This window comes from Hypanus sabinus, chromosome 9 (genome assembly GCF_030144855.1).
Source record: "Hypanus sabinus isolate sHypSab1 chromosome 9, sHypSab1.hap1, whole genome shotgun sequence".
Taxonomy (NCBI): Eukaryota; Metazoa; Chordata; class Chondrichthyes; order Myliobatiformes; family Dasyatidae; genus Hypanus; species Hypanus sabinus.
The window spans coordinates 3,482,564-3,496,995 of record NC_082714.1 but is presented as its reverse complement, the minus strand read 5'-3'; the positions used below and the strand labels follow the sequence as shown (position 1 = coordinate 3,496,995).

Genomic DNA, 14,432 nt, shown 5'->3' with positions numbered 1-14,432 from the left:
GGAGATGGGGCAGGGAGCATGGTTTCAAGTTTTTTGGATCATTGGCACCTTTTCTGGGGAAGGGGGTTACCTGTACAAGTGGGACGGGTTGCACCTGAACTGGAGGGAAACCAATATCCTGGGAGGGAGTTTTGCTAAAGTTATTGGGGAGGGTTTAAACTAGATTTGCAGAGGGGTGGGAATTAGAAGAAGCAGAGGATGGGGTTGGCGCACAAGTAGTGACTGCTTGTAGAGAGATTCTGAGGAAGGATAGGCAGATGATAGAGCAAAGAAGCACTTAGATGATTTAAGGGGTCTATTTTTTTTAAAAGAATATCCGTGGAGGCTCCAAAACAGCTTTATTTTGTTCTGGCAGCTTTTAATCTTGTTCTAAGCATCATTCCACCATCAGCATAGTAGGTAATCATACCAAAATTCACGTAGGCTTTGTACAATTTCACAATTTTGTCCAGAAGATGCGTATTTTAGTATTCAATTAGCTTAATCTACAGATATCTTTTTGAGCAACATTGGACAGTTTAGAGGTAATATTCTCAAGCATGATTTGGGGTTATTCAATATCTACAAGCTCAACTTCAAAAATAAGTTTGGCATTTGGTGGAATCGGCTTCTGGTTGCCCTTTCTTACCATAACCCCAATCAGATTCAATCTGTATCCGGGACTTTACTCATAGTCAGGAGTGCTTCATCCCACCCTCGGATAACTTTACCAACTCCAACTTTAAAGCTGAAAGCCTTAGCTGCCTGCTTTTTTGAGCCAGAAGCAACATTTGAGTCAAACATGGTCCCATCTTCTAACATCCTCGTATACCAACAGTGAACCATGTCGCCCTTCTTGGGAAAGTTGATTTTGTAGCCTTTTTGCAACATTGTTTTGGTGTACTTTGGAGGTTCCTCACTTTCAGGCAATTCGGTTTTTTTCGCCTTTACTTTGTCCTGAGCCGCCCCCACTTTCACATCTTTAAGCTTATGGGTGACCTTTTCTGTGGATTCCGTGCCTTTAAATCTCTTAGTTTCAAAAAGGTGATTGTAGGCATTTATTAGCTGTTCCTTCTTTGCAGTCTTGGCAACATTCTTGATATTTCCCATTAACTTATATTCACCTAGAAACAGGTCCGAGGCATTCTGCTGCAAAAACTGGATGATGTCCTTTCTAGCTACATCCTTGCTCCGCTGCTGCTCGTCGTTGGCTCCATGGCCATCACCGTCCGCCGTCTCCCAGACTGGCTTCTGGCAGGCTCATTCTAGCAAGCCCGCCCGCCAGGCACATCCCAAGATTGGTCTATTTTAATGCAAGGAGTATCATAAGCAAGGAAGATGAACTTAGAGTGTGGATCAATACGTGAAACTATGATGTTGAGGCCATTACAGAGAATTGGATGACTCGGGCAAGAATGGCTGCTGAGTGTGCCAGGCTTTAGATGTTTCATAAATGACAGGGAGGGAGGCAAAAGAGGTGGGTAAGTGGCATTTCTAATCAGGGATAGTATCACAGCTGCAGAAAAGGAGAAAGTCATGGAGGGATTGTCTATTGTGTCACTGTGGGTGGGTCAGAAACAGAAAGGGGGCAATAACATACTGGGTGTTTTTTTATATATAGACCTCCCTCCCAATAGTAACAGAGACATTGAGGAGCAAATAGGGAGGCAGGTTCTGGAATGGTCCAATAATAATGGGGTTGTTGTGATGGGTAATTTTTAACTTTCCTATTATTGACTAGCATCTCTTTAGAACAAGGGGTTTAGATGGGGTGGAGTTTGTTAGGTGTGTTCAAGAAGGTTTCCTGATGCAATATGTAGATAAGCCAACTAGAGGAGAGGCTGTACTTGATCTGATATAGGGAAATGAACCTGGTCAGGAGACAGGTTTCTCAGTGGGAGAGCACTTTGGGGGGAGTGACCACAATTCTATCTCCTTTACCATAGTGCTGGAGAGGGATAGGAGCAGAAAATTTGGGAAAACCTTTAACTGGGATAGGGGGAAATCTCCGCAATTAGGCAGAGACTTGAAAACATAAATTGGGAGCAGATGGAGAGTGGGAAACGTGCATGGAGTTGGAGGAGGTAATGGAGGTACTAAATGAATACTTTGCTTCGGTAGTCACCAGTGAAAAGGACCTTGGCAATTATGGGGATGACTTACAGCAGACTGAAATGCTTGAGTGTATAGACATTAAGTAAGAGGATGTGGTGGAGCTTTTGAAAGGTATTAAGTTACATAAGTTGCCAGGACCGGACTAGATATACCCCAGGCTGCCGTAGGAAGTGAGGGAGGGGATTGCTTAGCCTCTGGTGATGATCTCTGCATCACCAATAAAGATGGGAGAAGTTCCAGAGGATTGGAAAATTGCAAATATCCCCTTGTTTAAGAAAGGGAGTAGAGATAACCCAGGAAATTACAGACCAGTGAGTCATACTTCAGTAGTGGGCAAGTTGTTGGAGAAGATCCTGAGAGACAGGATTTATGAACATATGGACAGACATAATCTGATTTGGGATAGACTGCATTGCTTTGTCAAGGGTAGGTCATGCCTTACGAACCTGAATGAATTTTTGAGGATGTGACTAAACACATTGATGAAGGAAGAGCAGTAGATGTAGTGTATATGGATTTCAGTAAGGCATTTGATAAGGTTCCCCATGCCTCAGAAAGTAATGAGACATGGGATCCAAGAAGACCTTACATTGTGGATCCAGAACTAGCTTGCCCACAGAAGGCAAAGGGTGGTTGTGCATGGTTCGCATTCTGCATAGAGGATGGTGACCAGTGGTGTTCTGCAGGGATCTGTTCTTGGATCCCTCCTCTTCGTGATTTTTATAAATGACCCGTATGAGGAAGTTGAAGGGTGGGTTAGTAAGTTTGCTGATGATACAAAAGTTGAGGGTGTTGTGGATAGTCTGGAGGGTTGTCAGAGGTTACAGTGGGACATTGATGGGATGCAGAACTGGGCTGAGAAGTGGCAAATGGAGTTCAACCCAGGTAAGTGTCAAGTGGTTCATTTTGGTAGGTCAAATTTGAAGGCAGAATATAATATAAATGGTGAGACTATCAGCAGTATGGAGGATCTGGGAAATCTTGAGGTCCATGTCCATCGGAGACTCAAAGCTGCTGTGCAGGTTGACAGTTATTAAGAAGGCATATGGTCTGTTGGCCTTCGTGGGATTGAGTTCAAGAGCCATGAGGTAATGTTACAGCTCAGAACGACCTTAGGTCCCACTTGGAGTACAGTGTGTTCAGTTTTGGTCACCTCATTACAGGAAGGATGTGGATATAGAGAGTACAGAGGAGATGTTACAAAGATGTTGTCTGGATTGGAGAGCATGCCTTATGAAAATGGGCTGAGTGAACTTGGCCTTTTCTCCTTGGAGCGGTGGAGGATGGGAGGTGACCTGAAAGAGGTGTATAAGATGATGAGATCGTGTGGATAGCCAGAGGCTTTTTCCCAGGACTGAACCAATGTAACACAAGGGGGCATAGTTTTAAAGTGCTTGGAAGTAGATACAGGGGGTCAGAGGTAAGTTTTTCAGGGTGGTGGGTGTGTGGAATGCACTGCCAGCAACAGTGGTAGAAGCGGATACAGTAGGGCAGGGATGGCCAACCTATGGCGCATGTGCCAAAAGTGGCACATTGTACCCCAGTGATAATAATAATAAAAAGTAAGCCTGCTCATGCAAAAAGTATTAACCAAAAACTGATTTGTAGAAAAAAATCTATAACAGGAATTCAAGTAGCTTTGAGCTAGAAATGGGTTTTACTGAGAATAAATCTAAAACTTAGCAATTATTTTTAGCGATTTTATTATTTCATGCACATCTTTTGGCGAATTTTATTTTCTTTCACATTAATCTGTTTTCAATTTTAAAAAAACTAGGAAAGAAGGACTTTTGTTCTGCAGTTGTTCCATAACTGTTCAATACATGTTTGATACTTGTTTGATCCTGAGGCACCAGGTGTCTGCACCAGCGGTGCGTTGCAGGTTTTTGCCAGTTTACAATTGACGCTCGTGCGCTACAGAGTCTTGCTTTGTTCATCCTTTGTGAACAGTTGCAGTTTTGTACTTTTTTTCAACATTAAGGCTTGGTTTTACATTTAATTACCCATCACAGTGCAAAAGAAAATAAATGAGCAAAAGAAAAGCAGAAAGTAATAGTAAGCTGAATTCAATGAACAGTGGGAAAATGAGTTCTTATTTATAGTGGATCTGTCAGGAAAACTGTTGTGCATTGTTTGTGAAAACACTTTCTCACATAATGGAAGACATGATCTTAGCCACTATAAAACACAAAGTCAGACTGAAATAGAAGGAAAACTGAAGCTAGTGCTTGGGTCTGAGCTAAGGAAAGAATATGTGATTAAGAAAAAGGATTAAATCAAAAGAAGACAAAATATATTTGTTAAAACTCTCATTAAAGTAATGTTTTTCTTGTTTTTATATTAAATCAATATATCATGTAAAAATGCTAAATATGTTTATATTAACATTTTTAGAAGAGTTGAATGGGGGTACAAGAGTTGTATGGCACATCTGAACTGGTGTATGAAAAAATTTGACGCATGGAATGTAAAAGGTTGGCCACCCCTGCAATAGGGTCTTCTAAGAGATTCTTGGTTTCTCAGTGGGAGAGCATTTTGGGGGTAGTGGCCACAATTCTATTGGATTCATGGAGCTTAGAGGGCTATGTGGTAGGGAAATTCTAACCGCTATTAGAGTAGGTTACATGGTCGGCACAACATTGTGGGCCAAAGGGCCTGTAATGTGCTGTAAATTTTCTATGTTCTACGCAAGTGGATAAATATTTGATCGCTTGAGGAACTGAGGTGTGTTGAGAAATTGCACAAAAGAGGAGTAGAAGCCAGCATAGATTAGCCATGGTATATTAACTGGTGGGATATTCTTAAAGAGCTTGATGCCCTACTTGTATTTTATTGGTTTTGTGGATCAAAGTTCAGAGTAAATTTATAACCAAAGTACAAACTGTATCTGTCACCTGAGATTCATTTCTTGTGGGCATTCTCAATAAATTTATAGAATAACCATAACAGAATCAATGAAAGATTGCACAACGTGGGCACTCAACCTGAGTGCAGAAGACACTAAACTGAGCAAATACGAAAAGAATGAATAATAATGAAATACGTATCTGGAACATGTGATGAAGAGATCTTGAAAGTGGTATCACTGGTTGTGGGAACATTGCAAGTGAAGTTGACAGAAATTACCCCCTTTGGTCAAGATCCTGTTGGGGGGTAGTAATTGTTTCTGAACCTGGTGGTGTGAGTCTTGAGACATTTGTAGCTTCTTCCTGATTGCAGATGAGTGCATGTCTTGGGTGGGACAGGTTCCTGATGGTGGATACTGCTTTCCTGCGACAATGTTTCATGTAGATGTGCTCAGTTGTGGGGAAGGCTTTACCTGTGACGGACTGGGCCATATCCACTACTTTTTGCAGGATTTTCTGTTCCAGGGTGTCAGAGTTTCCATACCAGGCTGTGATGTAGCCAGTCAATATACTCTCCACTACACTTCTACAGAAGTTTGGTCAAAGTTTTAGATGTCATGCTGAATCTCCCCAAAATCATAAAGTCGCTGTGCTTTCTTCATAATTGCACTTACATGCTGGGCTCAGGTCAGGTCTTCCAAAGTAATAATACCGAGGAATTTAACAGATGACGAGCTCATATTTGAAAACAATTAAATAGGTTCCTAAAATACAATGTGTTCACTAAATTCTTGTCACAATAGTATATGAGAATAGATCTGTCTTAAGAGACAAAATGTAGGCAATTTATTCAAACACCACTACCTATACTCTATAACCAGCCATCAGTGTGATCAATCCTAAGGCATTTTGCTTGTTTGTTTCTGCTGCCTGATCTGGGGGATCAGCATTTTATTTCACTGTATTCTACCAGTTCTTAAACAACATGAAGTGCATCTGATTGAAAATCATCAGACTGTTATTAGAGTACAAAACCTGTAATTAAATATGAGTTTTCTATAACACACTTGTATTTTTTGCAACCCCTGCTCATTTGTTTTAGTTATGTTCAGTCTAGTGGCAAGGATCTCTCATTGCTCCCCTTTATTCTTGCCACTTGTGCAGGAGAACAAGGAGCGAGTCATATACTGTTATTTCTTTAGAATATTTGTATAAATCAGGGGTTCCCAAATGGACCCCTTGCTTGAAGGTATTGGTTCATGGCTGTAATCTGTTCTAGTAGTTCTAGTAGTTTTCTCTATAGAGAGGACAAGAATTCCAATGTTAGGGGTACTATCTTGATATTTTTGCTTAGAAATATTAGAAATTATACCCATCTTCATCAGTAGCTCTTCATGTATATTTTGTTCTAGCTTTGTTCTAGTGGTCAGCCTATTTGTTTAGTTATTTATTTAATTATAGAATCAGTAAGGAATCTTTTATTATGCCAACATGCTCATTATATTTTTTCCATTTTGCTTGTATTGTCATTCATGACATGCAGTAATTTTAGAATTATTTGGAATATTAAAAGTTATGAGGATGACAGTTAACATGACAAAATTGCTGTAGACATTTGTTGATTCTAACACTATAGCTTAATGTGATTACAGGCAAGGGCTGTGGCTAATAAGGCTCTGCCAATGCCATGGCCTGAGTTGGTAAATCAAGACTTTGCCATAGAAGACTGGGAATTTGATGAGGAGGAGGAAATTGGTGCACATCAATGTGAGGGAATGGAAAAACAGTATTATCACCTCTACTGGGATGAAGAAAGCTTACCTAACAGGTTCAGCTATTCAGTTGTAGGAAAAACAGATTTGACCAAGAGGAAGGTAAACCTTAACTGAATACTGTAAGTAAGACAGTCAGTAGGACAATTTGATATTTGCAAGATTTTGGTCACAACAGCAGTCACAAACTTAAGCACCTAAGAAGCACAGTTTTATGTTTGCCATAGTCTTAAGTTTCTGTTCAACTGGAATTGAATTTCTTACAAGTAGCTTACTGTGCTGACACTGGGTTTTTTTTGCAAGCTGTCTTGTTGGCCTTGTGGGAAAAGGAATTCATTTAAAATGGCCAAGCTCTCTTCAAAGGTGATTGGAATGATTTAAGATTTTACTTAATTCCATTTAGATTTTGATGATTTTTCAAGCCAAGTGGAAAAATTAGTGAGACATTAAATATCAGGAGTAATATTTTTCTGCCAAATATTAAATCATATAATAAAATGAAAGAGTGAGTATTGAGGAATACACACACAAAATACTGGGGGAGCTCAGCAGGTCATGCAGTATCTATGGATGGGAATAAATACGATATTTCATGCTGAGACCCTTCATTGGGACTGAGGATAAGGAGTTTATGAATCTTATTGTTGGTGGTTATAACCAATTAATTATGCTGGGAACACTTGGAGTGCTCTTTTTCTTTGATAAATGCTTTGGCACTTTTCCTTCTGTTAGAGGCTAATACATGCTGTTATTTAGTGTTCCTGTACATTACAGACAAATAAGGTGGTATTAAATATTAATTCTCCTCTTTTTATAGACTTTTGTGTGTTGATTCAGAATACTAAAACTCCAAAGCTCAGTTTTAATCTGTTATATCAGTGTTAAAATATTATATTTTAAAAACACGTGCCCCTCCTTCCCTTTCTCTCATGGTCCATACTTCTCTCCTATTAGACTCCTCCTTCTTCAGCCCTTCACCTCTTCCACCGATCACCTCTCAGCTTCATACTTCATACCCCTCCCCCACCCACCACCACCTCACAGCTTCATGCTGTATGCCTCTCTCCCATCCACCATCACATTATTCTGGATTCTTCATCCTTTCTTTCCAGTCCTGATGAAGGGTCTCGGCCTGAAACATTGACTGTTTCTTACTTTCCATAGATGCTGCTTGATTTCTTATATTATGTGCATTACTTTTATATTTCAAAGGAGGAAGGTTGGAGATCTGATTGGACTGTTGTCCATGTATTTTTATGTAGACTACATTTCAATGCCTTCCAAAAGGGTGTAACTAGTGACCAGTGAGATGAAGGAAAATTATTGTATGTAGTATATGGGTTGGAGAGGGTCAAGAGGAGGTTCACAAAAATGATCTTAGGAAAGAAAGGGTTAATGTACATGGAGCATTTGATGCCTCTGGGCCTATACTAGCTGGAGTTTAGAAGAATGAGGATGGCATCAAATTGAAACCTGTTGAATATTGAAAGACTTTGTGTGGATGTTTCCTGTATATAGTGGGGGAGTCTAGGACCAGGGACACATAGAAAGATGTCCCTTAGAACAGCGATGAGGAGAAATTTCTTTAGCCAGAGGGTGGTGAATCTCTGGAATTCACTGGCACAGAGGCTGTGGAGGCCAAGTCCTTGGGTATACTTAAAGCAATAATTGCTAGGTTCTTGATTAGTCAGGCCATCAAAGGTTACAGGGAGAAGGGAGAAGAATGGGATTGAGTGGGATAAAGAATCAGCCATTATGAAATTGCTGAGCAGACAATGGGATGAGTAGCCTAATTCTGCTTCTGTCTTATGTTATTATTGTCTTCATATCTGGAAGAATGAGCAAAAGATACCAGGAAATGAAGACTTGCAGTATGGCTATCTTATTTTCATGATGGTGTTTCCCCTCTACCCACCACTCCACCCTACCCACCAATTTTTGCTAAGAGATTAATTGCAAAATTTTCTTTTTTTTAACAAATCTAATTCATTTTCTAGCAAACATTCAACACAGACACCAGAGGGAGAGAGATGAGCTGTCCAAATGTTCTATATCTACCGCATTCTAGTGAGCAACATGCAATTAACCAGCTGGTCAGATTGCAGATAGACAATGACAAATCCTGCAGTGTATGTGGAAATTATTCAACACCCCAGGTCACCACTGCAGTGTCAAAATCTCCTCAGCCAGTCAGGGGAAACAACAAGATTGACAAAGAATTTAATCTGAGTCTATACACAGATAGACCAATGTCCCTTGAAAGTGAAAAACCTATTAGTTCTTGGATTGACAAAGACAAAGATGATTATGGAAAGTCTTGTTGTGAAGAATTTAGAGTAGTAAACTATCAACTTCAGACCAGCCATGGAGACAATGACTCAGAAAGATCAAGTATGGACAGTTGTTTGCCTCCATCTCCCAGACTCAGAAAATGGTCACCAATTCCTTTCAGCTTCAGCCATTCGATGAAGGGAGAGGATTCTTCCAGTCTAGATGGTATTAGTCCATCCCCTACCAGTAGCAAAGAGAGCAGATTTAGCTCATGTGATGAAAGTTCAAGCAGTGATATCAGCCTCCTCTCCTTCCTGAGTGATTTGAGTTTGAGTGAATCCAGTTCTGATAGTGCAGACAGCAGAGACACCAGGAACTCCACTCCTGTTGCAAGAACAAAGACTGGATTAGTAAAGATGGTCACAAAAGCAGATAAAACACTATGGCCTGGCCCGCTCGCTGATTCCTCAGCAAAGCTGAACTCCAGGGAAGAAGTGGCAGAAAGTGGCAAACAGAACAATTTTACTGAGCCTGATAGAAAACATTATTATCCACGAGGCCGAAAGACTAATGTCCGCTCCTGTTCAGTTAGCTTAGAGGAGTCTTTGACGAGTTTGCAAACTCTTCAGTCAATGACATTTCACAGTGGAGAACCTAACAACACAGGCATGTTGCATAACGTGGGAAATGCTGGCCAACAGACTTGTTCAGAGTACAGTGTAAAATGGAGATTGGAGAAACTGAATAGAAGGAAAGAAGTGAAAGACGATACTTCCGCTGTACATAAGTTTCCTTGTGAAAACGTTCACAATCAGCAAGAAGGGACCTTTTGGGAACTAAGACCAGGCCAGGAACTTTGGCCAGATTTCACTCAGGTAAATGATATTGCAGAAACATTTTGCTGCCTGTGAACTTAGTCTCTCATCCTCTTTCCTCTTTTTAAGCTGCTCCTTAAAACCTCCCTCTTTGGCCATATATTAGTCATTTACCAAATCTGATCTGTAACTCAGTCTCAAGTCTTTTTGCTTAATAATACTCATTTTAAATAACATTGCAATGTCTTTTTTATTTGAAGTGCCAGATAAATACAACAGATTAACTTTGTTCAGAACAAAATTAATGCACATAAATTTGTTAGTCAGATGTAGCAGTATTATGTCTTGAATTATGCTTGGGTTTAATGTGCATTACACAGCTTGTGTAGAACTGTGTTGCAACTCTGGTTTATATACCTTAGATCAATTTAAAAAAATGCGTGGATGAAGGTAACCTTTCAGGCTCTTTAAGCTCGCCCTTCCAAAATACTAGCTTGAGGACCCGCCTTGTAACATCCAGTTGTCCAATATTGTTGTATCAGCAGCAATGTCATAGCTTGATGCACATTGATCAGAAAATGCAAGGATCTAATATGAAAGAGATTATTGACTGAGGGTCTTGAGAGAATGAAGAATGAAATTTAAACAACTGCTTTTGACAGTAATGGGTTAGTTGTAGACCAGAGAGGTATAATGCTCCTGAGATACATTTTGGAAATTCAGAGATATGTGACAATAATTTTCAACATTTACTGTAAGATATGATTATAAAATCATGGGAAATTTGCTAAGAGATTTTTAATGTGTGTTCTTGGTAGGAGAAGCTTCCTACAGGGAAAATAATGCTAGAAAATAACTGCTTGTAATTTATTTCTGACATTTTTACCTTCTTTCTCTTTTCATGTGTTCTGTAAAATCCTGGGACAGTATTGTTCCTGTCAGAATATTGATGCAATATCATATGTAAAATGTTTGCTCCAATCAGGGCAATATGACAATTTCAGTTAAATGTAAATGAAATTTTTGTAATCAGTTCTGTTAGCGGTCACGTACATATGGAAAGGGAAATAAGATAAAATAGGAATAAAGACCAATATTTATTAGGCTGAGATATAGTTATACTGTACTAAAGATAATTGTCTCAGAATAATGATAGGTGTTTAAGGTGGCTATTTTGCTGTTTCTGGGTAAAGATTCCCACAGTGAGAAAGGGTTGGACTGCAAATCTAGAACAGGGGTTGCCAACATTTTCTATGTCATGGACCTCGACCGTCAACTGAGGGTTCCATGGATCCCAGGTTGGGAACCGCTTGAGAGCATCCTGGATGATCGGGTGCACAGACGGTACAACTCTATTTGAAAAATGGGAAGGGTTAATGATTCCATAAGTCTAGAATATGCAGGAGTGAAATTAGGAGAGAAACTAGAAAAACAAAGCACAGTTATGGGGAAAATACTGGTGAGTAAAATCAATGAAAATCCAAATCCAGAATTGTTTTTATACTTGTATAAAGAGCAAGAACATATTTAAGACAAGAGCTTATCAGGGATCTGAAAGGTAACCTTGTGAAGGCAGAGAAAGTTGTTAAGGTGCTTGATGAATACTTTACAGTTACCCTCATCATAGTGAGTGCTGATGTTTTAGTTAAAGTGGGTAAGTTTGAAAGATTAATGGGTTTAGCATCTTTATAAAAGTATAATTGCCAGAGCTGAATGAAACCTATCCCAGGTTATTCAAAAATGCAAGGAGGAAATTGTAGAAACCTGGACAGCAATCTTTCAATCTCTCTGGTTACAGGAGGAGAGCTAGAAGTTTAAAGGACTGCTCACGTTGTTCCCTTGTTAAAACGAGGAAGAAATTAACATCATACATCAATATTGGACAAGTTAAGGGAATTGATTCCAAAGAGCAGTGTGATGCTTCATTTGGAAATGAATGGACATTTTCTGGTTTGTTAAGGAAAAGTCTTGTCTGACTAACTTTTGGATTTTTGAAGCGGTAACAGAGGGTAGATGAGGACAATACATTTGTCTAGTAAGCATGGATTCTGGTAAGTTCCCCACTGGGCAGCCTGGTCAAAAAAAATTAAAAGTCCCATGCACTCCAAGGGAGAATGAAAACCTGGTTCACTGGTCAAGTAATGTCAGTATCTGGAGGTTTGTTATTATTGGGATTCCACGGTGCTTTGTAATTGATCACTTGTGTATAATTGATTTAGAGCAGCACAAGTAGCATGTAAAAGAAGAAACAGAAGCTGGATGAGTGGTTGACAATGAGATGCTGTCTGGCCTGCTGCGTTCCACCGGCATTTTGTGTGTGTTGCTTGAATTTCCAGCATCTGCAGATTTCCTCGTGTTTGACAATGAGAAAGGTAGTTTTAGACCCTAGGAAGAAAGAGGACCCTTTACAACGTGTGTTCTCTATTATTTTTAAGCTGCACAGTTTTTCTTGTGCAAGTTGATTGTTTTGTCAATCTTTGTTTATGTGTAATTTTAAATTCAATTGTATTTCTTTATTTTCCTGTAAATGCGTGGAGGAAAATGAATCTCAGGGTAGTTTATGGTAACACATATTGAAAAAATTCTGTAAAGCAATGTTTTCAAAAATAAATGAAAAGTTTCTAAATATCATAAAATTACTATAAAAAGCAATAAACAATAAAAATATTATATCAAATCAATATGTGGTGTGACCACCCTTTGCTTTTAAAACTACATCAATTATTTTAAGTACACTATCATGCAGTTTTAAGAAAATTGGCTGGTAGCTTGTTCCAAACCTCTTGGAGAACTTGTCACAGTTCTGCAGATTATGGCTTTCTTGCTTCTGTCTGCCCAGACAGCCTCTGATGTTTAGATCAGGCCTGTCGAGGCCATGCCATCTAAAAAAAATCTAGGGTGTCTAAGACTTTTGCACAGTACTGTACCTACTTTGGTAATAAATTGACTTTGAGCTCATTTGAGCAAAGTATTGACAAATGAATTGCAGTTTGGAGAGTATGTCAGTTGGAAGTGCATCAGAGCAAGGGATGTATAATGAATGGAAGGATATTGAGAGATGAGGCCTGACCATCGATCCCCAAATGTAGTGGTTAACAACTGGTTAAAAAGGTACATGGGATAGTTTCCACAATTACCCAATTCATAGAAAACCAGAACAAGGCTTTATATCAGGTAGGTTAGACCATAGGGAGAATACTTGCTGTAGTTCTAGCCGCACTACCAGAAGAAAATTATAAATGTATTTCCAGGATTGAGAATGTAACTGGTGAGGATAGATTGGGTAAGTTAGCATTGTTTTCTGTGGAACAGAAGTAATTGAGGGAGACTGAAATGAGGTGCATACAATTAAGATGCCCAGACAGAGTACAAAGGACGTATTCCCTCCTGTTAATTCCCTATTTGCCATAGCAAATGAACCAATGGACATAGATTTGCAGTAAATGGGAGGAGGATTAGTGGGAAATGGGGGGAAATGTTTTCACCCGGTGATAGTGAGAATCATGAACTCACCTGAGAAAAACAGAAGCTGTAGAAATTCTCAGCATATTCAGAGGTGATTTGGTTGTGCACTGAAAGAAGCATGAGAGGTCAAGGTTTTTCAGGTCTACAGATCAAATCCTGAAAGGTGAAATTAAGCTGAAGAGAATAAACTATTAAACACTGCCCTGTGATTTCTGCAGATGGTTTATTGCAGTCTTTGTAAATGATGTAAATTTTTGAAAATGGTTGTAATACTAATGGAGTAAAGTATTGACAGGTTGTGTTCATTGAATTATCGAATATTCATGATGCAGAAGGAGGCCATTCAGTCCAATTAACCAACTGAAATAGGAGCAGGGGCCCTTTGCAGTCCCAGCTAGCCCCAGAAATCTTTCAGCCCTTGCTTACTCTATATCTTTGCCCTAAGGATCTCAGACTTTGCATCCTTTGAGGAATATTACATTGACTGTTCTACTTATTACAAATTTACTATGATTGCACATTTAGATGGAGACATAACGTAAAGATTTTTACTCATATGTGAAGGATGTAGGAAATAAAGTCAATTCGATTCAAGACAGTTTGAGAGGGAAAAGCACATTTCTATCTTGAATGGGCAACCTCTTATTTTTATGATGACTCCCACTGGGGAAAGCATCTGCTCCATATCCACCCTATTAAGATCTATCTTTGCTAGATGCAGAAGAGCTTAGCAGCCTAATCAGACCTACTAGCATTGAATCTACAACCCTGCAGGTCACAGCTCTTCAAATGCACACACATGTACTTTCTAAATGGGTAGAGTTTCTGTTGTACCATCTTTCAGCCTGGGATTCCACGTCCCTTCCACTCTTTGAATGGAAACATATTTCCATCGCATCTCAGATCCTTCCATCAGTTACATTAAATCTGTGCCCTCATCTGCTAAGTAATTCCTTCCTATTTCCTCTGGACCTCTCATAATTCCCTAAACATAATGAGGTTCTCCCCTTGGTCTCCTGTGGTTTAACTACGAGAACATTTTGAATAAATTTTCCATCCTGTCGACATCCTTGTAAATGTCTGCACCACTTTCAGAACAATCACATTTTTCCCGTGATTTATTATTTTTTTAACTAGCATTGTATCTAATTCTAGTATAACTTTCATGT

At 39.3% G+C, this 14,432-nt stretch overlaps 1 pseudogene; it reads right to left on the bottom strand.

Annotated features, from left to right (window-relative positions):
* Positions 1–550: 550 nt before the first annotated feature.
* On the bottom strand, positions 551–14,100 carry LOC132398774 (peptidyl-prolyl cis-trans isomerase FKBP3-like; annotated as a pseudogene).
* Positions 14,101–14,432: the final 332 nt, after the last annotated feature.